This window comes from Diabrotica virgifera, chromosome 3 (assembly GCF_917563875.1).
Source record: "Diabrotica virgifera virgifera chromosome 3, PGI_DIABVI_V3a".
In the NCBI taxonomy this organism is placed as follows: Eukaryota; Metazoa; Arthropoda; class Insecta; order Coleoptera; family Chrysomelidae; genus Diabrotica; species Diabrotica virgifera.
The window spans coordinates 168,022,930-168,048,971 of record NC_065445.1 but is presented as its reverse complement, the minus strand read 5'-3'; positions in this window follow the sequence as shown (position 1 = coordinate 168,048,971).

Here is a 26,042-nt window from a genome sequence, read left to right as displayed (position 1 = left end):
CTTATTATGAAATGTATTTTAGGTAAGTTTTACAGAAAAAGTTTTCATCACTTTGTACAAACATTTTTTTGGCTGGTAATTTTCGGTTTTTGTCTTACATTTTTGTTATCTTTCTTAATTTTCTTAAAAAGAAATAGTTTATTTTGTATGTAAAGTAAAATAATTTAGTAGCTTTAAAAAAGTACTTATAAAACTGTAATATATCTGTTCATACTTAAGTAATACTCTTGAAAGTGATGGTAATTCTATAAAACTACGAAGATTTCAAAAATTACATTTTTTGAGACGTCATATCATTTGAATTAAGTTTTTGAGATTTTTTTTGAATGAAACATCATTTAGTAAGATGCTTGAAAGGTAAGTTGTGCAAAACTGAGACTTTTATAAGAAAAACTGTATTAGTTACACATTTTTAAATCATTTTTAAACAAAATTGATGTAAGGCTCATTTTCCGCCCACACCGTAGTTATGCCCATACATTTTATTTATTTCTATTATAACCGTAAGATAGCTTAATTATTCTTCTTTCATATTCATTTTGTAAAATTTCATTTGATCCATTAGTTAAGGAATTACATTAAAATAACTCAACCATGCACTTCGCCGTACGTTAGTTTACAGTGCGCCAATGTTTGTGAGAAGGGTGACTTTCGCGTTATAATTAAAAAATTATAGAAGGTACAGATTTAACTTTAGAAAATTCTTTATATAAGGTTTTTTTTGTAAAATTTTCTGAATTTTTCAATGGTCAAGTCAGTTTTTTTCTAAAATTTATATTTTCGGAGTTACTTAAAAAACATCTTATTTCGTAGTTCATTTGTTTAATAAGAAATGAAGCACCCGCTTCTCGAGTAGAACTTTTTGATATGTTGTTTATTAAACATTTCTTAATGAAATTACAAAAAGTTCTATCTTGTTTGATTTTTTCCGAAGTGAAAATCTATATGCACATAGTGCATGCACATAGTTCACACAGTGAACATATTAATATATTTCTTGTAACATTTTAACGATGCATTTAGATTAATAATTCCATAATAATTCGTTTCGTTGTAATAATTTAACCGCTTTCTTTTTCAATACTAGGGAACTTACATAAAATCTTAAATTCGAAAAAAATGTTATAAATCGCAATAGAACATAATTTAAAATATACATCCAAGAAAAAGAAGTTGTTTTTGTCTTTAGTTTGGCCCCTAAAGGCGATTCTAAATTAAAATTATAGCAGCCAGCCCAAAACGCGTCGTGACGTCATATATGATTATAGTGAAACCCCGATAAGTCGGCTTTTGATAACCCGGAAGTCCGGCTAACCCGTACCGATGTTTATCAGGCAAGACAAACATTTTTTCAGTTTGACTGAGATTTTTAGCAAGAAATGAACAATACTGTATACAACTGTACGTAATTCAGATGTACTATGCTTATGTATTTCATGTTTTTGCAATTATAATGGAGTTTATCTGTAAGTATTGCTCTATTTTATGTACAGTGGAGCCTCGATAAGTCAGATTAATCGGGACCGCGGCCGATCCGGGTTATCGAAAATCCTAGTTAGCCGGGGAATATGGTAAAAATTAATAAAATACGGTATACTTACAGGTAAACTCCATTATAATTGCGAAGACATGAAATACATATGGACAATACATCATCTAAATTACGTACAGTTGTATACAGTATTGTTCATTTCTAGGTAAAACTGAAAAAATGTTTGATTTGTCTGATGGAAATCGGTTCGGGTTAGCCGAACTTCCGGATTATCGGAGGCCGACTTATCAGGGTTCCACTGTAATAATTTTTATCATAGTCTTCGGCTAACCTGGATAGGCCGCGGTCCCGATTAATCCGACTTATCGAGGTTCCACTGTATAATGTTTACACTCTGCATTAGGTTTAAAAAAAAACTATTAATCAGACAACATATATTACATTAAAATAACAGATGCTTACATTCAAATTAGCTTCGTATCTATGAAGACATTGAGATGAGAATGAACTAAAATGTCTTTAATGTCCTTTGTAACCACTTTATTAAACACCGTTTCATATTGACTGGTAATCTAATAATAAATATGTTATTATGGGGTTTTAATGGTTGTACTTTAATACAATAGCATTAAACAATACTTTCATAGTATTTACTTTTATTTTCCATAACAAACACACACAATTCAATACTCTTCAAAAACTGTGTTAAACTCCAAAGTAAACAAAATTGAATATAATTTTAAATTAGACATTATAAACGTCAGTAGAAAATACAATTGTGACGTCACAAGTGTTTTTGATCGTTTGAAATGATTTAAATACATAGAAGATTTAAAATTTGTACTTCTAAGTTATTATGAGGTTTTAAACGCGTGAAATTTTGAAAATCTTATTTTTAAAGGTAACTGAACATTATTATGTAATGAAACAAAAATGGGCAAGTTCCCTATTGTTCTACAAAAGTTTTTCCATACCCTTCTAACTAGTGATGTTGAAAAAGTAACTATTCGTTACAAAGTACTCGTTACTTACGAATACCGAAAGTAACGATTACTATACAGAGAGGCAAATCGTTACTTTGATTACTCTGATTACTTCGTTACTTCGTATCAATCGTATCAGAGCGAGTAACGACTATTGTATCTCCTTTGATTACTCTGAATACTTCGTTACTTCTTAACAATCGTATTAGAGTGAGGAACGACTATTGTATCTACTTTTATTACTTTGATTACTTCCATACTTCGTACCAATCATATCAGAGCGAGTAACGACTATTGTATCTACTTTGATTACTTTGATTAGTTCGTTACTTCGTACCAATCGTATCAGAGCGAGTAACGACTATTGTATCTACTTTGATTACTTTGATTGCTCTGATTACTTCGTTACTTTGATTACTCTGATTACTTCGTTACTTCGTACCAATCGTATCAGAGCGAGTAACGGCTACGACTATTGTAATTGTTATATCGGTAATCATAGTAATCAAATCATTTTCATCTCTTAAACAAATTGGTGAAGGTCGTTGATATATCGTAATTCTTCTTCTTAACGTGCCCTATCAAGTCCCCTTGACGTTGGAGATTAACATGGCGAAACTGTCTCTGTCTCGAGCTATTCTAAATAGGTGTTCTGCTTTCTTTATTCCTGTCCACTCCCGGATATTCTTCAACCAAGAGGCCTGCTTTCTACCAATTCCTCTGCGTCCTTCGATTTTACCCATCATAATAAGTTGAAGAATATTATACCGGTCTCCCCTTACTACGTGTCCAAAATAGGCCATCTTTCTATATTTGATGTTATCAAGCAGCTCGCGGGTAGCATTTGCTCTCTTAAGGACTGCCACATTTATCAGCATAGCCGTCCATGGTATTTTTACAATACGTCTGTGCAGCCACATTTCAAAGGCCTCCAAACGGTTAATGGTGGATATTTTTAATGTCCATGCTTCGACACCATACAAGAGGACTGACCAAATGTAGCATTTAATCATGCGCTTTCGAGGTTGAAGTTGCAAGGTATCATTACAGAAGAATGACCTCATTTTTAAAAATGTCGTGCGGGCTATCTCGATTCTACATTTTATCTCTTTATCTGGATCTAGTTGTTCAGTAATATGGCAACCAAGATATTTAAAACTGGGTACTCTTTGAATTATATGACCATCAACAAATAACCGTGAATCTTGATGGGCCAAACGGCTAAATACCATGTATTTTGTTTTTGAACAGTTAATATTTAGGCCAAACTCTCTTCCCAATCTGTCAATGGCATTTAAAAGGTGTTGTAATCCATTCATATCATCACTTAAAATAACTGTATCGTCTGCATATCTGATTGTATTTATCAGAATTCCATTAACCTTCACACCCCATTCCAAATTATGCAGCGCTTCCTTAAATATTCTATCTGAATACAAATTGAACAACAGTGGGGACAGTATACAACCCTGTATGACGCCTCTTTGTATTTTGCATATTTCTGTTGATTTTCCATTTATGCAAGCTGTCGCTGTTTGACGCCAGTATAATTTTTCTATGATTCGTACATCTTGACTATCAACTCCTTTATCCTTTAGTATTTTAATTAATTTGTGATGTTGTACTCGATCAAAGGCCTTCTCATAGTCAATAAATACAGCAAAGACGTCTTTCCTTTGATCTCGGCATTTCTGCAATAACACATTTAGTGCAAAGAGTGCGTCCCAGGTTACCAGTCCATTTCTGAAGCCAAATTGTGTTTCATCCTGGTCTTCTTCACATTTATCTCTGATTCTACTGTGGATGATACGTAGAAAGATTTTCAAGGTGTGGCTCATAAGGCTTATCATTCTATAGTCGCTACAGTTTTTCGGACATTGTTTTTTTGGTAGGGTTATGAATTCGGACTTTAACCAATCTTCAGGGATATTACCAGTCGAATAAACATCATTGAAAAGTTTTTAACATTTCTGTAGGTATGTTGTCGGGACCAATGGCTTTCTTGTTTTTTGCCAATTTTATAGCATGTTGTATTTCTGATTTTAGTATTTCTGGTCCTTCACCTTCATCTAAAGTGTCCAGTTCTTCGGGTCTATCATCATTATACAGTTCATTTATATAATTATACCAGGTAGTTCGGATTTCGGGTTCGTCTATTATCATTTTTCCCGACGAATCGGTTATAGTATGTGGAGTTTTCTTATAATAAAGACCAGCTACTTCTCTAACTTTTTTAAACATATTAAACGTATCATGTTTTTCATTCAACTTTTCTAATTCCTTGCATTTATCCTCCACCCATGTTTCTTTAGCTACCTTTATTTTTTGTTTAATTAGTTTCTGTTTTTCTTTGTATTCTGTTTTGGTATTTTTCAGTTTTCTTCTCTGCTCCATCAATTCAAGGATTTCATCAGTCATCCATTGTTGTTTTTTGTGCCTCTGCATCGTTGTCGTATATTTTTCCAGTACTTTCCAGGTAAGATCTTTAAACGTGTTCCATATTTCTGTATTGTTTTCATTTGTTGAATTCTTTAGCTGATTATTCAGGTCATTTTCTATTAGCGTTTTGTTGGATGCTGATATATGTAATTTTGGTGTTTTGGGGTTTTCTTCGACTTTTTTGAGCTTCACTTGGATGTCAGCTATTAGAGGGTTATGGTCTGAACCGATATCTGCACCAGGATATGTCGTTGATCTCTTGACACCATTCTTAAATCTCTTGTTTACTAGAATATAATCTATCTGATTTCTAATTATATGAAGCGAGTTATCTCCTGGTCCCTTCCATGTATACAATCTTCTTTTGTGTAATTTGAACCATGTATTTGCGATTATCATGTCATGTTCTTGACAGAACTGGTATAATCTATCGCCTCTTTCATTGCTCTCCCCTAGTCCATATCCACCTATCAGGTCAGATCTTCGTCCTTGACCAATTTTCGCGTTAAAATCTCCAATAATATATGTGATTTCGTTCCTTTTTAGATTGTTAAGTGTCTGTTTTAATTGACTATAGAATGATTCAACATCATTGTCATATTTCTTTTCTGAAGTAGGGTCATATATCTGGATAACATTGACATTAAATGGTTTACTATTTAATTGGAGTATCGCTAGTCTGTCATTTACAGGTACAAAATTTTTTACATATTTCTTGAATTTAGATGTTATAAATATGCCAACTCTATTCCTATGATGTACGTCATCTTCTACACTTCCAGAATAGTATAGTGTGCCTTCATTTTGTTCACATGTTAACGCTCCAGGCCAGCGGAGCTCACTGATGCCCATTATATCAATTTTTAAGCGTTTAACCTCTTGAACTAAGTTACTGAGCTTGCCTGCTGCATAGAGGCTTTTAACATTCCATGTGCCTAATCTGATTGTACTGCTAGACATTTTTAAAGTTGTCGTACTTTTTAAATTGTAGGGGTTTCGTGTGGTGACGACCGGAAGGGCCCTATAGTCTGATGCGCACCCTTCCCTGCCGGATCTTGGTTTCCGAGATCCATGATCAGTAATACTTTGATTATGTTTGGATTGCGCCATGTTAACTTTACTCGGGAGAAATAATTGGAGTGGTTTCCCGTTGCCTTCCCCAATGATTTTTCTGGCGCATTAGGTTTACTCCTGTGGGTTGGATAATCGGAAGGGATTTTTGGATATTTGGTAGGAAACTTGGATCGGGACATGACCTCCCCTATTTGGGTTTGGGGGATAGCCATGGCTTGCGTGAGCAGGGTCGCGTCCCTGAAATAGATCTGACTTACACCGGGGTCGTATAAGTGTATCTATCCGCTACTACTCGTAAGGAAGCTCTCATACCAAAAGCGATATCCGATCGATATATGTAACACGCAACTTCCCATATAGTCCAGACTGTATCGTCGCCCCCGTTAGGTAAATTATTTCGATCCGTCTTTTTTTGCACAAACGTTTTTACTGGGAAAAAATAAAAAAAAATTTTAAAAAAAGGTCCTTATAACAAATACACGGTGCCGGGAGGTGCTGCGGTCGGATAATTGTTTAAACAATTTTTTTAAACAAATTTAAAAAATAAATTTTTTCACTTCGTACCAATTTTTTTAGATTCTTTGGGACATTATGAGCAAAAAATCTCTTATGATTTTTCTCTAGAATTAATTGTTGTCGAGTTATACGCGATTTAAAATTTGAAAAACGCGAAAATAGTTATATTCAAGGCTTTAACTTAAGTCAGAAAGTGACTAAATCAAAGTTTAAAGCCCCCTTACATGATCCTGAAGAATTTTGTGACATTAATGTATTAAAAAGCTGTTATTTTTAATTATTAACAATGAGCGCTAACAGCGTATTGAGGCGGCCATCAATGTGGGTACGAGTAAGATGCACCATTGGACTGCCGGAATGGTGCATCTTTTTCGCACTCACATTGACAGCCGCCTAAATACGCTTTCAGCGCTCATTGTTAATAATTAAAAATAACAACTTAGTAATAAATTAATGACACAAATTTTTTCAGGATCATGTAGGGGGACTTTAAACTTTTATTTTTTCACTTTCTAACTTTCATAATAATAATTTTTTCCGAAAATCGGTCAGGAATGTAGATATTTTTGAAAGAAACGTTCGATATTTCCTTATACTTAGCCATTGCCTGGAAATGAAAAATAACTGTACGAAAATGTTATTTTCCACCCACCTCTACCGAAAGTATACTTTTCCGGACCTGATTGTAGGGAGCAAAGTTGTACTTTTCCTCCCTAGGGAGGAAAATATTTTTCCTCCCTAGGGAGGAAAAGTAAAAGTGACGTCATAGTATTTCATTCATGAAATATAACTTATTGACGCCCTGTGCAATATCTTTTTTTATTACTTAAGTATCTATACATTTTAACGTTTATTTATAAAACACCCAGTAGTTTGCAGAATGGTAAAAAACAGTAAATTGTTATTTTGATTTAACAATGTTTACATTAATAATTTTACTTATATTTGACAGTTGACAGTTATATTGTACCTACTTGTTAGTTTTAGTTTTAATAAATTTTGTTGGTTAGTTACATAAATAAATTAAGTAAAAATGAAAAAATGACTTGTTATTTGAGGAAGGTGGAAAAACCATATGTATAACATGGGAGTAAAGTGCCTTTTCCTCCCTTGAATGATTACTGCCAGTAAACTTCATTCTCGGGAGGAAAAGTAGCACTTTCCTCCCTTGTTATACAAATAGCTATTCCTTACTATACATAAGGAATAGTATATTGTACAACAGGGAGAAATATGTCATTTTCTCATGTGTATACTGTACTTTTTCTATGGATGCGGTTGTGTCATGACGTCATGAGTTTAAACTTCAAAATTGAATAATTTAGGTGCTTTTACGTATATTATATACATAAATTGAAATAAAATACATATTCATGTAGTTATTTAATATTCTTAAAATTTATATATTTACCTTATTTATTTAAAATTCTAATTAACAGTTATTTTCGAACAGTTTTGAAAGGTAATTCCTGGTAAGTTTTGCTCCAACACATTTTATTTGACAATATTAAATTGTGCTTGTATTGTGCATGTTACCATGGAAACATCGATCATATATCGTCGCCTTAGTACTATAACTTAATAACTCCAAAATTGATGTTTTTGAGATAACTAGTTCACAAGATGTATTTTATTTGCCTCCATATTGTGTAAAAACTTAATAGCTCGCTCCAAACGGGTTAAGTATTTATTTATGATTGACGAAAGTTGATAAAACTCAAATGCCCCTAACATTCAGTGCTAAAAGTTGACAAAGATAAGTTATCAAGCTATTATTTAATCGAAATAATCGTAAATACGACATACACTGAATGCTATAACTAGATAACTCGAGTTATCTAGTTGTAGCACATGTTTTTCTGAAACCATTGAGCTTACCACATAATTGCTATCTGTTTATTCGGTTCATTTTAATGCAAGAATTCGAGAATTGTTAGCAGATCTGGTAACCCCCATGGCAGGGGGCTAATTTTCAACAAAATAATGTATAAAATATTAGTTGTGTTAAAAAGTTCACTTATATGCAACTTGACACAACATGCGACATTACCAAATGTTAACATTATGGTAATGCTAAAAGTTGATAACTTTAATTTTTCATAGTTTTTTCCATATTGGAAAACAAATTTGCACCGTATTTCCAAATAGATCAGTTGCCAAAAAGTTAAGGAACAGTATTTGAGAGCCGCAGAGTGAATTCCGTATTTACCAACATCATGGTAGCAGCACAAATATCTTTAAAATCTTTAAACTCGTTTATCTCAAAACTACTAATTTCGTGTTATCAAGTTATAGTATTAAGACGACGATATGGAAAACCGTACGAGAACCCGTGAGAAAAAATATTTCCCACTGCAATGGCCGACTTTTCTCACTGCATGAGAAATTGTTCGTTTTGAATGTATGTAAGTAGTGAGACAGTTGCACATTGTATAACATCCATAGAAAAATATTTTTTCCTTACAGCAGATTCAGAACAAATGTATTATAAGTACTCTCAAAAATACACAAATACGTCAAATTTGACAATTCAATATTTTTGTTTCTATAGTTACAAAACATGTACTTGGTAGCATCACGAATATTTGAGTCAGAATATGTCTATTTGAAAATTTTAACATATTTATTTTAATATAATTTAAATGTTAGATTTTCGAAAAAATAGTATGTATACCTTGCAGGAAAAGCAACATTCCCGGACTCTGTATTCCCTTGTCTCGGCTTGCGCCTCGACAGCAATCTTTACATCGTCCGGGAATGTTAAACTTTTCCTACTAGGTACACAATGAACTATTAACCGAGTTATTAAGCCTTAAAAATGGCCATTTTCTCTCGTTTTTTAACTTTTAAATCGCGTATAACTCGACAACAATCAATTTTGGAGAAAAATACAACCGACCTTTTTTGCTTATAATGACCCAAAAAGTCTAAAAAAATTATACCTACGAAGTGAAAAAATTGATTTTTTGAATTTGTTTTAAAAAATTATTTAAACAATTTTCCGACCGCGCCACTTCCCGCCACCCTGTGGATTTGTTATAAGGACCTGTTTTTGAGTAGGTTTGTACAAAAATACGAATCGGAATAATTTACCTCACGGGGACGATGACATAGTCTGGTCTAATATGTTTCAACGGTTAACAGGCATCCCTTGAACGCACTTAAACTAAAATTCCTAGAATTCCGATGCAACGGCGATCGGATTCTCAAGAAAAGGGCAGTAAAGAGTGCCCAGATGTGCAAATGTGTGTGTTTGGAATTAGGGCGTAGAATATAATTAGGGATAATAGGATAAATTTATTTAAGTTTTGAGATAATAATACGTTTATTTAATTCAATTTTTTACAATGATTTGTTTACTTACAAAATAAACGTAAAAAAGTCTTAAAAGGATAAACGTGCTTGTTGACTTATCTATCTAATGTTTACAGATTAATACCTTTTTACAGTTTTTTGACAAATCATTTTTTTAGAGATTCTAACTATGTTGGACCGCAGACGTTCGGATACAATTAGCGTCTCTTTGCAAAGACAATGACGTCGACTTTGCAAAGTAACAAGACATTTACTCAACACACACACTACACATTACATCTGAGTTAGTGATAAGTTATCCAATTACGTGGCTAAAGGTTCTAGTTCTAAATCAAGGCCAGAATCAGAGAAAAAAAACATGTTATTTTCTAGTATAATTTAAATTTATTAAATTGTTACACAGATCCCATTTTTCTTTAGTCCAAGTAGTAAATAATTTTATATGTTCATAATAACATAATCTAAATCTTTCTACTTAACGGTGCAAGGTGTTTAAAAAATACATTTCATGTATCTATATCATATACAAATCGTCTCCACTTTGTTTATTCTTAGCCCTTCGCTTCTTTTTTAAGTTGTGTTCTTCTCTTACAATGCTGTTTCTTATTCTATCGCGTCTTGTAATTCCTTTTACTTTTCTTGGGTACTTCATGTCCATTGAGTTTATTCTACTTTTCGATGATTGTGTTAGCACCCAGCTGTCATTACCATAGGTAAGGATTGGCCTGAAGATCGTTTTATATACCTCTATCATTGTCCTCATCTTGCCTCATCCTTGCCTCATCCTGCTGCTTACTCCTTTTTTCCAATGAATGCTCTGTTTAAGCTGTAGTAGATTCTGAACGGCATGGTTATCCTTTCGTTGACTTCTTCTTCTGATCTTCCTCCATTTTATATTTTCACACCCAGGTATTTATATGTTGTTACTTGTTATAATTTCTGGTTATTTATCTCTATATTTACTTGTTTATCCTCATTTCCCATGACCATTATCTTTGTTTTCTCCATGTTTATTTTCATATTTCTTTCTTTAATAATATAAAAAAAAAACAATTTTTATATAAATAAAAATTTGTGATATTTTTAAAGTTAATGCTGACGGTAAAATATTGCAAAACCTATACATTTGTAAAGAACCCTTTAAAATAACATGAAAATCTGGCATAGACATATGTAAGTAGGTAGCATGTAGGGCGAGTTTCATCCCTTCCCGAGGGTGAAAATTATACGTTCAAAATAAGGCCGGAAATGGATAAACTGAGTAATTTTGAGCAATTTTTGTTCTATAGCATTTTTTCACTAAGTTAAAACTTTTTGAGTTTTTGAGAGTAACTATGTTCATTAAAAAAAACACATTTTTATACGGTTTCTTGCAAATAACTCAAAAAGTAAGTAATTTTATCAAAAAAAAACACTCCTAGCAAAAATGTTCATGTCTGTTCATGTAAAACAATTGCTGGACTATGAATAATGTTAAATGCATTCAGTGGGTGCGTCATCGACGCATTTTTCTTTCTTTTCTCTGACATCTTCTTAAAAATTGCCAAGCTACAATAACATCTTTTTCGCTTGAAGACATTTCAAATACTGATTGATATTCGGAAGTTCCAAAATTGGCACGCTCCTGTATTCTACATAATGATAAAATGTGTTATGGGACGTTATCTCTGTTGAGTATAAACAGATGTACGCTATTATGAACTGTGCAACATTTTACGTATGAATTTTATTGTATGTGTTGCATTTGGTCTGAGAGCTTCCTAATACCTATACATATATCTATATATATCTATATCTATATATCGTAATACCTATACAAAATACCTACCTACTGAGAAATACGATTCTGGATATGATTACCGGTATTCAAATACAAAAGTAACAAAAGTAATCATAGTAATCACAGTAACGAATACTATAAATGATTACTTTATACAAAAGTAATGATTTGTAACGAATACTCGAAAGTAACTATAATCAACATCACTACTTCTAACCACAATCGGAGTAATGCTCTGAGCACATTCTTTAATTACTCTTTCCGAATGAGCAACATATGTAAATAGCCTTTGAAGATACATATTCTCCTTTAGGTAATATTGAATCCGAACAATATAATCAAGTGACGTCAAATAATATGGAGACCGAGGAGACCAATTTTTTTTAGAAAACTGATGTACTTAAAACTCTTCAATTTTTAAGTAATTGCCTTACATCTAACTCACTGTGGCATGGGACCCCATCCCGTTGGAACCATATTATTATTGACGTTATGACGAAAATTGTGTGATCTATTCTCTAAAAAGAAAATAACCATTCGCATTAAAAAGTTTATAAAAAAAAGTCTAATTAAGTATTCTAATTGCGTAAACTCGACACCACACATTTGTTTTAAATGCATACTGTTCCCGAGTTTTGATTGTAAAATTTGGATTAGTATCATTCCACCAATAGAAGTTTTGATTAGAGAGTGTTCCATTTGATATAAATGTTCGTTTATCCAAAAAAGAATAAGTCTTACCATAAACGATCTCCTGCTTTTAACGTATGAATGAATCGGGACTTGTATAGATACAGCTTGTTCTTTTTTAAATGTTGAAACCGTTGCCGTTTGTGGCACGGGTTTTTTAGGATGTTCGATAACTGATCTCAATATTTCCAATTGCATACAATTATATGCAACCCTCTGTTACCATTTGTTGCTAAATTTATTATTTTCATCTCCCAGAATCTTAAATGTTTTAAATAATTTTTTTTGCTAGTAGTGACGATTTTTCTCTAGCTGCCGGTTATTAAAAATTGCAGCCGCTCCACCATAATTTTATAATTCTTCATCTACAATTAACACAATTTTAATTTTATCTTCAGTACTTAATGTTGCTGGCATGTATAATAAATTTTATAATACGTTCTACTAAATTTCGCTAAATAAAACTGGTGTTTTAAAAAAAAGATTTATTCAGATTCAAATATTTATTATAAATAATGTATTATTCCGTTTGAATATCCATTATACACATTTATTTTAGTGAATTATTAATTTTATTTAGAAAGTCGAACAAAAGCTGTATACAGTGAACTTTGCGATACTGAAATTTTTCTAAAATTACACACAATATGTTGATAAGTACACGACGAGTCTCCTGTGTTTTCTACACACTGCCTACCCTTAACCTAGACACCCTTCTATGACCCTTGATTTAAGATAATTCGTGCTAATTAACAATTTACTTATAATTATTAGCACAATTATTGCTCACTAATTTTTGTTTGAAAAAAACTTCCCTTTTTTAATATCCGTACCACCACTTCTACATCACTTTTATATCATGTAAAATTCAGATAATAGTTAAGTAACATTTTATTTTACATGAACGAAAAAGCTGGAATAATGCTGTCATAGCTTTTTCTTAATCTTTTGTATTATACTACTACTTATAAGTACCTACTATTTATATACCGGGTGTCCCAATAAGAATGGCTCTCGGCCATATCTCAGGAACCGTTTATAGTACAGCTTTGGGAAAAAAAAATTTATAACGAAAGTTGCCTCGAGAAAAGCCTGGAAATTATTTTCATATTTGTAAGTCCACCGCTAGAGGGCGTAATTGAATATCAAAAATTTAAAAATCAAAATTTTACAAAATTTACATAATGAAAGGGCACTGATTTTGCGAATATTTGATTTCACAAGTGTAACACTACCTTTGCAAATAAAAGGTGGGGGTGAGTGGGAACCTTGTTATGAAAAATGGCTGTAAGTCCGGTTCTGCTTAATCGATTTTTGCAAACTTGGTCTCGTTGAAAACAGATCTTTTTCGTTAATGTAAGAGTTAAAATTGCGAAACAGCCTAGTAAGTAATATGCCAGCTAAGGGGCGCTATTTTATGTTTTTCAGAAATCTAGTTTTCTTTGGAAAATATTAAATACAAGTATGCACTTTTAACCCTGTATTACAAAATTAGACCAAATTATCAACAATATATCGAAAACCGCATGTCGATACCTTTTTTCTATCTCGAGATATCTTAAGAAACGTATAAATTGTAAACAAACTGATAATGTCACCGGTAAACGAAGTTAAGGAGATCAAAGTGAAAACAGGTAGTGTGCTATGGAATCAAATTAGAGCGGGGCACTTGCGGAGTGCCGACAGAAGTGAATATTTCTCATAGATTCAATTATATTCGGTTCGATTCAATTCGATTCCATTTAATTGGATTTAATTTTATTTATTATAAATATGCTTATAATTTAATATATTTAAAATATACCCAATTTAATGCATAATATATATAGTTTGTCAAACGTAGGAAAGAGTTTGAAAATCTTACAATTGCCGAAATTTTTAAACTTTTTGCTACGTTTGACAAACTGTACTAGTGATTTTACCCATTAATTTTAGAATTAACAAACTTTCAAAAGAAGTTTTACTTCAAATTTGATAGTGAATTTAATTATTATTATATAAAATAAATAGGATGTTTAAAAATACAATTTGAGGATAAGTAGGTTGAAAGGAATAATGTAATCAACAAATTTAAAAAGGTCACTTTTGTATAACGGCCTCCCCTTTAATGAGAGTATCTAATAATAAATGAACTCTTCCATGCATTATTTACGACTAAAATTTACACAAAGTATTTACTATACTTCATCAGTAATTAAATTTTTAAATTAAAAAATATCGGTTACATTATTAAGAAAAATAATAATTTAAAGCTTTATGTATCTTTATATCTTATTAATCCTAATTTTAACGGGTAAAATCACTAGTATATAATATTATGTATTAAATTAGGTATATATTATATATTTATATTAAATCATAGACATAATATATTTAAATAAAATTAAATCTAATCGAATGGAAACTAATTGAATCAAACGAATATAATCGAATCTATAATAAGTATTCACTTCTGTCGGCATTCTGCAAGTGTCACGCTTTAATTTTTTTCCACAGCACACTACTTGTTTCCACTTTGATTTCCGTAACTTCGTTTACAGGAGACATCATCAGTTATGTTTAAAAATTAACACGTATCTTAAGATATCTCGAGCTAGAAAAAAGGTATCGACATGCGGTTTTCGATGTTCTGTTGATAATTTGGTCTAATTTTGTAATACAGGGTTAAAAGTGCATACTTGTATTTAATATTTTCCAAAGAAAACTAGATTTCTGAAAAACATAAAATAGCGCCCCCTAGCTGGCATATTACTTATTACGCTGTTTCGTAATTATAACTCTTACATTAACAAAAAAGATCTGTTTTCAACGAGACCAAGTTTGCCAAAATCGATTAAGCAGAACCGGAATTACAGCCATTTTTCATAACAAGGTTCCCACTCACCCCCACCTCTTATTTGCAAAGGTAGAGTCACACTTGTGAAATCAAATATTCGCAGAATTTTGCGAAGAATACGATGATCGGATTTTCAGTGCCCTTTATGTAAATTTTGTAAAATTTTGATTTTTAAATTTTTGATATTCAATTACGCCCTCTAGCGGTGGACTTACAAATATGAAAATAATTTTCAGGCTTTTCTCGAGGTAACTTTTGTTATAAATTTTTTTTCCCAAAGCGGTACTATATACGGTTCCTGAGATATGGCCGAGAGCCATTCTTATTGGGACACCCGGTACAATCTACTCATTACATTCTGACTATTTTTCTTCGTGTTCTTCTTTTTTTTTGTGTAGACATGACTTTGTGGGTTTTTTCAATGTGCCTACAGTAAGTTTTCGTTCCATCGTTTTCGTGGTCTTCCTATCATGTTCCTATTGAGGAATCGTCTCTCACCATCTTTACTACGCTATTTGTTGTTATTCTCCTTGTGTGGTCATTTCATTTTACTCTTTTGTTTTTTACCCAAATCTTAATGTTCTCCTCCTTGCATCTATGTCGTATATTTGTACTTATAGCTCTGTCCTATCCTGTCTTACCTAGGATTTTTCTAAGGGTTTTCATCTGTGCTCTTTCTAGCATTCCTTTTGTCCTCTCTGTGTCAGACCGTGTTTCTGCTGCGTATTTCATTATTGGTCTGATGACTGTTTTGTAAATTCTGCCTTTCATTTCTTTTCCAATATTTTTATTTCTCCATATTATTTCATTCAGGCCACCTGCTTACCAAACTGACAAGAGAGCTAATTCTATATGCTTTTATGTTATTCACAATTTAATTCATTTCATTTCTTATTCTGTTCGATATTTCTAGTCGCCACACAAATAAACCCATTACCATAAGTTATTCGAAATTTTTGAAAGGGGAAATTTTTGTTTAATTGCCGTATTGCAAGATTCTTGTTAGAGCCTTAGAAGGTATTCATTGAACTCTGGTAGGCAGCGGTTGGGGAAATCTTTTTTAGACATCTAATGGCAACTGGTGTCTTCAGACCGAGTATGATACTAAGACAGAATACACCAAAGTAGTGCCGGATTAACCGTATTCCGGCTAAAACTCTAACCACCGCTCCAGAGTAGTGGTCTTACAACTCAATAAAAAAAAACCAAAATCCATACACCGACTTTAAATAAAATACCAACATTATTATGGAAAACTTACAACCAGCCATACTTATCACCATAAATTGATGAATTAGATAAAATTAGAAAAAAAATCCCGTGAGGACATAACCTAATTTTGGTACTTACCGGTATCTGACTCTCGAGAAAGTCAAAGAAACAAGATTTCTAATCCTTGGTTCAATTTCCTCTTCTGTTCTCCTGCTCCTTCTTCTTCATCACCCCCGAGATCATACAGTGCCCAGAAGACCTCTCTTTATTCTCTCTCTCCTCTTTTCATTCCACTTCTGGCAGTTAAAGAGGTGGGCGGGAGCATCCGGCACCCCACAAACAGCACAGTCCACCGAGGCAGATTTGCCTATCCTATTTGTGTAGGTGCCAAAGCTGCCATGCCCGGTCAGAAACTGCATCAGGAAGTAATTCAATTTCCTGAACTTACATTCCCACCACGGCCTCAGATAAGCTCCTTCGTCAACCTTGCCTTTCCGCTATCACTCACCCATTTCCTCTGCCATTCCTCTATTGCTCTCTCTATCTTCTTCATCTATATTTCCATCCACCCTCCTCGCATACACCTTCGCTCTCCCTTTACACAACAAGACGATGGGTATCACCGCTCCAATAACATACAGAACCTTGTTTGAGGCCGTCCTGTAGGCACTAGATACCCTGAGGAGCATTTGCCTTTGCGAAGCCTCCAACAGCTTGGCGTACTTCGCAGTGTTCAGCAATCTACACCACACAGGGGTAGCGTATATCACCACCGACTGGAAAACTCCCTTAAGCATCCTTCTTTTGATGCTATCTGGGCCTCCACTGTTCGGTAGTACCCGTACCAACACCCCCAGACTTCGATTCCCCTTCTCCACCATCTTTTGGAGGTGTACTCCGAATCTCAGTCCTTCCGACAGCCAGACTCCGATGTATTTAACCGAATTAACCGGTACATCCTCCATTCCTTACACCATAAAGCGAAGAGAGGATTTGTCCCGGCTCCTTTTGAGAACTACCACCTCACGAAACACGAAACGAACCATGTCCGTTTTCTGGCTCACCTTTGCAACCAATGCGATATCATCGGCATAAGCTACAAGAGTGCAACCCCTCGGCATCTGTAACCTCAGCACTCCATCGTACAGAACATTCCAGAGAGTGAGACCTAGTACCTAATCCGGCGGAACACTCTGCGACAACCTGATGTTGGTATCCTTTTCCCTTATGAACCTGTCAGTAAAGAATCTGTCAACCACGTTGATCAGTTACTCACTTACACCCAAATCTCTCAGCCTGGACGTGATTTTTCCCATGATGCCGTGTTAAAGGCATTCTTGACGTCTAGCAAGATGAGAGCCACTCATTTCTTTGTATACTGCGTCTAAAGAGGTCACTTCTGAGACAGCATCTATAGTGGACCTTTTGGTACTAAAACCATGCGATCGTTCAACGCATGCTTTTCTTCCAGCTCTCGCTCAAGGCGGCCTTTTACAAGATGTTCATATAATTTAGCTACCGAACTAAGAATGCAAATTGGCCGCAAACGTACCACTTCCTCGTCCCCTCTAACTTTCGGGATAAGGACAACCTTAACCTCTTTCAATCGAGTTGGAATCTGCTGTTATTCGAGCAGTTCATTTAGCAATCTCAGGAAAACCTGGGGGTATCTTTGTACGGCGAGTCTTACCGTCTCCGGCATGACTCCGTCTATGCCAGGTGCCTTTCGGATCTTTATCCGTCCTACGGCCTCGCGGAGTTCCAACTCAGTAAAGGATTCCGCGTCTGCGAAACCGGTAACCTTTTCAAGTCTATCCTCCACCTGAAAAAAGAGCTCCCTTTTTCAATTGAATTTCTCCTCCTCATGCAGGAGGTAGGGTGTCTTTTTCCCCCTCCAGTTCGCTACAAACAATCTTTAAATTCTGGCCCTAGATATCTCGTTCGAGGCCCTGAAGCAGGTTACTCCATCTTTCTCTCTTTGATCGTTCAATCTTATTTCTGTACTAATTCTGCATTAGCTTCAATCCATTCATTGTCTATTCCAAATCTTTTGTTTGCACTCTTCTTAACCTCTTGCACTCTCCTCTTACTCTCATTTAATTTATCCTCAGATATGCAAGCAGGTCATTCCACCAGTTTGGTTGTTTCCTTTCATACCTCCCATTTGACCTCACACAAGCGAAGTCCTGGGCCACATCCAGACCCTCGATCAATTCACTCACATCCTCGCATCCCGGTCCAATCAAGCCAAAAGCATCCACGAAAACCTCCTCATTTAAACATTTCTTTAGATAGATATACCCATCTTTCCGTTTTTTCCTTTTGCTCGTTAGTTTGAAACTCACATACGTATGTAAGCTGAGCGATTCTTCTTCCAGAAAGTCCAGCTTACGACCCTGTTAAGAAGTGACGTTGAAACCAGCGAGATGTCCAGAAAGGACTCAGTATTACCTCTCACGGCTGTGAGGCCGACGCGACGGCGTGAATCCATTCTGATAGGTATTTCCCTCTCCGATCTTGCACTCGTGGATTCCATGGACGATCATTCGCATTCATGTCACCGGCTATGACGACCGGTACGCTCTCTGTCCTAGCCACTTACATAATCGAGTCAATGTACTCTTCATATAATCGAAGAAGGGACGATTGGTGAAACATAGCAATTATTGTACACCACCAGGTCTCCAACACATACCCTAACATAGCCAGTATTAACAGAGTGTCTGGTGATGCCAACTCCCCGGTTCACCACGTATACGGCCACTTTAGATCTCCTATCTTTGATGACTCCCTGTCGAGAGACCATCTTTACATTGGGCTCCTGAAAGAGAATCATGTTATAACCTTCCCTTCGTGCGAGTGCCTCTGCAACGTCGTGAGCGGCGGTCGCCCTTCCCACATTTATTGGGGTAAACGTTTTAATAATAGTATGTGAGCTTGTATTAAATAAAATAAAACTTTTGATATTAATACTATCGGATTTGAATTCTTAGGTTTTTTCAGACTCAGCAATTAAAAATGGTATGAACATTTTTTAATTTTATTCAGGCAACTCTATTGAAATATGGTTTAAACCGTGGAGAGTCAAAGCTTTAAGTCAACACATATTACGTTTACACTAAGGAAGGGGATCAATCAAACCTTCAACAACACGTCACTACCAACAAGAAATGACGTCAAATAGGTACTTGGAGATTTACATAGACAGCCGCCTAACATGGCAAAAGCATATAACTGCTGATTCAGTAGCTGCTGAATAATACAATAAACTGCTGATCTACAAATTTGTACTGAAACCCTCTGGAGGTATGGCATCCAAATCTGGGGAACTGCCAGTGAAACAAACCTACTGAAGATACAGCGCTTTCAATCAAAAGTTCTAAGGCAACTGTGCCAAGCTCCTTGGTACATTTCCAACGATAATATGCATAGGGATCTCCAAGTCTAAACCGTCAAAGAAAAAATTATTTCTCTGTACTCAAGTACCACAAAAGACTACAGGTTCACTCAAACATATTGGTCACCAACCTCCTGACACCCCTACAGAACAGAAGACTAAAAAGGAACAGACACACTTGACCTCAAAACTAGAAACTAATTAATCATTCCAATTACCATTGTACTATTCAAATTAATTCAATTAATTATTAATAACTGTATTAATTCAATTATCATGGTACTCTTTTAAGTATTCACCACTGGGTAAATACTGACTGTGTAACTTTCTTAAAGCTCATATATGTATTGTTTAATATTTTGTATAAAATATATCGCAATAAAATGGATGTCAATAAAAAAAGGCAACTCTAAATTTTTCGAGGTTAATAATTGTACTTAGTTTTCAACTCCATAAATCTTTTGAACCAGCATGTAAAATTCAGTCTCCGTATGTGACAAACTGTAGATATGTTTTCGTGGAGTTTATTGGGTAAAGTCAAGTAACAGTTTGCTAAAACGCCTCTGAAACATTCCTGGTATAGAGAAACTAGACATTTTTCACTTCGTAAAATCGTCAAATTTGTTTATAAATATTTTTGATGGGTATAATATGTAATACTCGCCCCCTAAAAATATTCGAGGGCACAGCATTGACTGGGTACACACTTAAATGATTTGGTCGAAGGTCTTCTTGAATGGTGGGTAATGATGCTGAAATTATTTGTTCGACCACTATAAATATCGCCAAGTCAATTTCAATTGTTCTCTATCACCGTTAATTATTATTTATTAATATTATTATTGCGCATACTTTCTAATGTTTATGTATGTTCGAGATGAGGAGGTACACGTCCTCTTGTGATCTATAATATAGATGTAATAATTTCTTGTTTATTTACGCTCGTCTATTTGCTACACGTATTTGTTTTATCTATTTGGATATTTATTGGATACTTACAAAGGAACTCATTGTTTTTCTTAAATAAGTAAATTTAACTCTTTTTTTTTCAATATGCTGTTACATACAATATTTGTTCAATTTTTTATTCAATAAATCCAAACAAATATTAATTGTTATTAAGGCATAAGTGAAATTTTTTGTGTCACTTATGCCGACAGTGACGTCACAGAAATGTATGGTATCCAACCACTAGACCTATACAAGCTTTTACAGAATTCCACAATTCTGGAATGAATCTCATGAATAATGAATCAATGCAAGCTCTACAATAATAATAATAAAATTAAATAAATAAAAAAAGTATAATAAATTATAAAAAAATAATAAAGAGAAAAAAAAATTAAAAACACAAAGAGGGTGTAAACCTCCGCGGGGTTGATCCGGGTTGAAGCCTTATCGCTGTGTAAAAAAAACATATATTTATTAGCATTTAGTATTAGTATTTAGTATTAGCATGTAGTTTTTTTTGTCGATTTAATTATTTGTAAATTAATTTAAGTTGGTTAGGGCCATGAATGAGGAGTATACCTACTGGTCAATTAAATGTTTCCACTTCTACATATGTATGTATGTATGTGCGTGCCTAAGTATTATATGTGCGCACATGTACCTAATATATTATATAATGCAATGTATTATATTTGGAATATTGTAGCAAACAGTAATTTATTATCTATCGTGGCTGAATGGATCAAGTAATCCAAAGCCAATAAGGAAAAAAAAATAATAATCCAATTCATAAGATACGATCATCATCAGATATCGAGCACAGTTATTTACTAAATCTTGCCCAAGTACTTTCGCCCTCAGAGCATCTTCAGGGGCATTTCGTCAAAAAAGAAAGTTATCCAGCACATCGATGAATTTCTTAAGCATGCACTTAAAAGTTATATAAAAAACAGTCACTAGACAACGGACAAACAATTTTGAAAAATCTTCGGAGGCTACATTATGGGCAATGTTAAGAGATAGCATGATATTGTCCATAATGTAGCCGCCGAATAATTATTAAAGTGTTTGTCCTTTAATGGGTTTGTTTGTCTTTACGTGGATATTTAAAAAATTCCTGGATGTGCTGGATAGCCTTCTTTTTTGATGAAATGCCTCTGAAGATGCCCTGGGAGCGAAAGTACGTGAGCAAGATTTAGTAAGTGCTCGATATTTGTCTTCTATATGTAAAAAAATAATATATCTGGCTGCAGTGAAAAATAACCCAACTAGGCAATTTATGGATATAATTTGCAAAGTATATATAAATTATATCGGTCAATCCATAAATTTCCTGTCAGATAGCCAAGCGGACCAGGCAGATGAATCGCATTCACTTCACTGTAATAGACCAGGGCGCATCTGTAAAAATATTAGTACATTTGGACGTTGAGAGGTGACTCAAATTTTTTTGCAGAAATTGCTTGAAAATAAATCAAATAATAATATTTGAGTTATCCTCCCTCTCAAAAAGGTCCGGAACATTGTTTAAATAATCAAAATGTCAAAAAATTAAGGAAAAATTCGATTTTTTTCTTGGTTTTTTGATTATAACTTTAAAATTATTCATTTCCGAGAAAAGTTGTATTAACATAAAAGTTGCGTAATTAAATTTCCTACAATATAGAATTGGTTAAGAATTTAATAAATAGTCACCCTTGTTGCAAAATAGCAATAATTGTGAAAAAAAAACATACAAAAACAAGTATTTGCATTTTACGTTTTTTAACCATTTATGCTACACATAGGACCTTCATATTTCATCCTGAAAAACTATTTGATACAGTAAAACAATACTGTAAATTTCATTAAGATCGGTTCAATAGGTTTTGCAAAATAAATTTTGCAATCCAGCTTTCGTAAAAAAAATTCATTTTTTCAAAATGTTACAGGACTAAAAATAAAGCAGATAGTAAGTTGAAAATTTTTTTTCGTATAGAAGTGTACTGTACCTTTCATTTGCAATTTTGCAAAATTAAAATCGATTAACACCACGGCGTGAGGATTTTTTTTAAATAAACATTAATTATTGGTGCTACGCGCAGGACAGCGGATAGTTTGCTCTGATTGGGCATTCCAATGACCTTTGATAATGATTGAGACATTTAATTTTTATGACATTTCGATATGAATAAATAAATTTGTTTGTTGCAAAATAAAAACACATACTCCTTTGAAATAACACTTTTATTAGCAAAAACTTTCTTTATTCATATATTTTAACTTAAATAATAAAAGTTTTTTATTTTTAAACATATCCAATTGTTTAAACAATATTTCACAAATAATAATAAAATTAGTTTGATGTTTGTGGAATTAAAATATTAAAATACAACAAAATATAGAGTAAGAAAATAATATATTAGATAAAGGTTGAAAGAAATTTTGGTGGAAATCAACCTTTGTGAATCGAACACCGCTGTCCTGCGCGTAGCACCAACAATTATTGTTTATTTCAAAAATTTTCTGACGCCGTGGTAATTAATCGATTTTAATTTTTAAAATTGCAAATGAAAGGCACAGTACACTTTTATAAGCAAAAAAAATTTAAACTTGCTCTCTGATTTATTTTCAGTCCTGTAACATTTTGAAAAAATGATTTTTTTTTGCGAAAGCTGTATTGCAATTAATGAAATTTACAGTATTGTTTTACTGTATCATAAAATTTTTCTGGGTGAAATATGAAGGTCCTAAGTGTAGCAGAAATGGTTGAGAAATGTAAAATGCGAATACTTGTTTTTGTATGGTTTTTTCGCAATTATTGCTATTTTGCAACTAGGGTGACTATTTTTTAAATTTTTAACCAATCCTATATTGTAGTAAATTCAATTATGCAACTTTTATGTTGGTACAACTTTTCTCGGAAATGAATACTTTTAAAGTTATAATAAAAAAACCAAGAAAAAAATCGAATTTTTCCTTCAATTTTTGACATTTTGATTATTTAAACAATGTTCCGGACCTTTTTGAGAGGGAGGATAACTCAAATATTATTATTTGATTTATTTTCAAGCAATTTCTGCAAAAAAATTTGAGTCACCTCTCAACGTCCATCTCAAAACAGATGCGCCCTAGACTATAAATGATCTATTTGAAATTTTGGAACGAACTATTAGAAAACAAAAATGCCAATTTAGTAGTTATAATCTAAATAGACCTACTACTTAGTACAAACAAAACAAAACTGTGCAATATTTTTAGTGAATTGTTTTATCTTCACATTTATCGGTCAAATAATTTTTGAGATTTTTATTTAACCTTTCAGGGATAACGTGACCTATAATGTTACACAAAATGTAATGTCGGACTCGCAGTCCAAAAATCCAGAAAAGGTCCAAAAAACAAATATTTTTGGAAAACGGTCTGAGAACTTGTCCATTCTTTAAATATATAACTAAAATATAAAAAAAACACATTTGCATACAAATTTATTATAATTTGTATTCAAACTCGTGCTTTGGGAATATAAGTTATTAGATATATTTTTTCACATTTTGGGCACTATAAAATACAAAAGTCAAATTATACAAATAAATACAAAACAACTGTTTCTAAGAAATCAAACAAAGAGTTCGTATCCGGTGATTTCCTAGAAACTTCTTCCATTTAGATGTTCCATTCATACCAATGAAATGAGGCACTCTTTGTGGAAAATCCAAGACTTCTGAGATTACCTCCTCAGAATTAGGGAGGCTCAGAATTAGAGAGAAACTCCGCACGAAGCTTTTTAAGAAATGCTTGTTGCTTTTCAAAACTCATATTCAAAAAATCAGGAAAAAAATAAGTTTATATCAATGAAATATACAGAACAAGAACACATAATCAGTATATCACTCACAATTATAAATCACACAAATATTTTTTATTTACCCTAGGAACAAAATATTTTAAAATTGAATCTTAGCTGAAGATTTGTTATAACTTGCATAACGTGAGGTCTCACTCTCAGCCATTATAACAGCAGAACTAAATACACTAGACAACTCTCACAACTGTTATGAATAAAGTGCTCCCTTGTATAATTAATGGTCACAAATCGACAAATAATTCGACAAGTGGACTCATAGTCCGCACGTTAACCCTGAATGGTTAAAGTTACGAATTGGTGCTCAATAAATAATTTTTTTATATTTAAATCTTAATACACAATATACAGGGTGATTGATTAGTAGGGTAAAGCTCAATAGCTCCGCTATAGTAATAGATAGCAATAAAAGTTGATAACAAAAATTTTAGCCACCTTTGAGTTTCACATTACAAAATTAGTTAGAATGTTACAGGGTGTTCAATAACACCGTGGCAGACCTAACTTATGTTTTTTTAAATAGAATACCCTATATTTTATTTTATATTCGAAATCCTGTTAACTTCTCCATCACAAAAATATAAAGGTTTGTAATGATATACAGGGTATTTACAAAGTTAAAACCAATTTTGTATGAAAATCGTAACAAGTTCAACTCCCTGTATAAATAAAAATAAGCACAACAGCAGTGGTTTATTAATGCCATATTTTTTTATTTATTGTCAAAATTTTTAAGAATTATTGATATTGCTAATTTTCTTTATATCAAATACAGGGTGAGTCAAAACGCAAGTACATTATTTTCTCAGTAATGTTAAATTGGAACACCCTGTATTTTAAATCATTATTGAAAAGTAACATTAACGTACTTTAATTTTTATATAACATTCCCTATGCCCAAATTTATTAGTTTTCGAGATATTTTCATTTTTCAGAGCAAATTATTTTAGTTTTAGGTGTTTAAATTTATCTAAATTTTAAGTAAGCCATGACTGAATTGACAATTGAAGATTACCGATTATCAATCCGGTAATCAATGTAACACTGTAGCAAATAAAGAAATAAAAATAATTTATTAGTAATACATTTTACAAACAAAAACACAACCACTACATGCAACATTTTTGAAACAATTAAGAACTATATTTTTATGTAAATGCAACAAATAAACAAAGAAAATTAGTAATAAATTTTACAAAAAAACACACAAACACAAAATACAATATTTTGTGAAGACAATTAAACACTACTTTTGTATGTAAATGTAACAATGTAACAAATAAAGAACAAAACATAATTTATCAGTAATACATTTTGCAAAAAAACATGTTTGAAAAAATTAGAAGCTACTTTTAATAAAATATTTTTAATATTTAATTACATAAGGTGTTCAAAATTATCTCCTAACACATTTATGTACGCCTAAAAACGATCATTGAATGAGCTACTTACTCTACGGAGCATTTGTAAATTAACACATCGAAATACACTTTGTATTCTATTTTTTATCTCA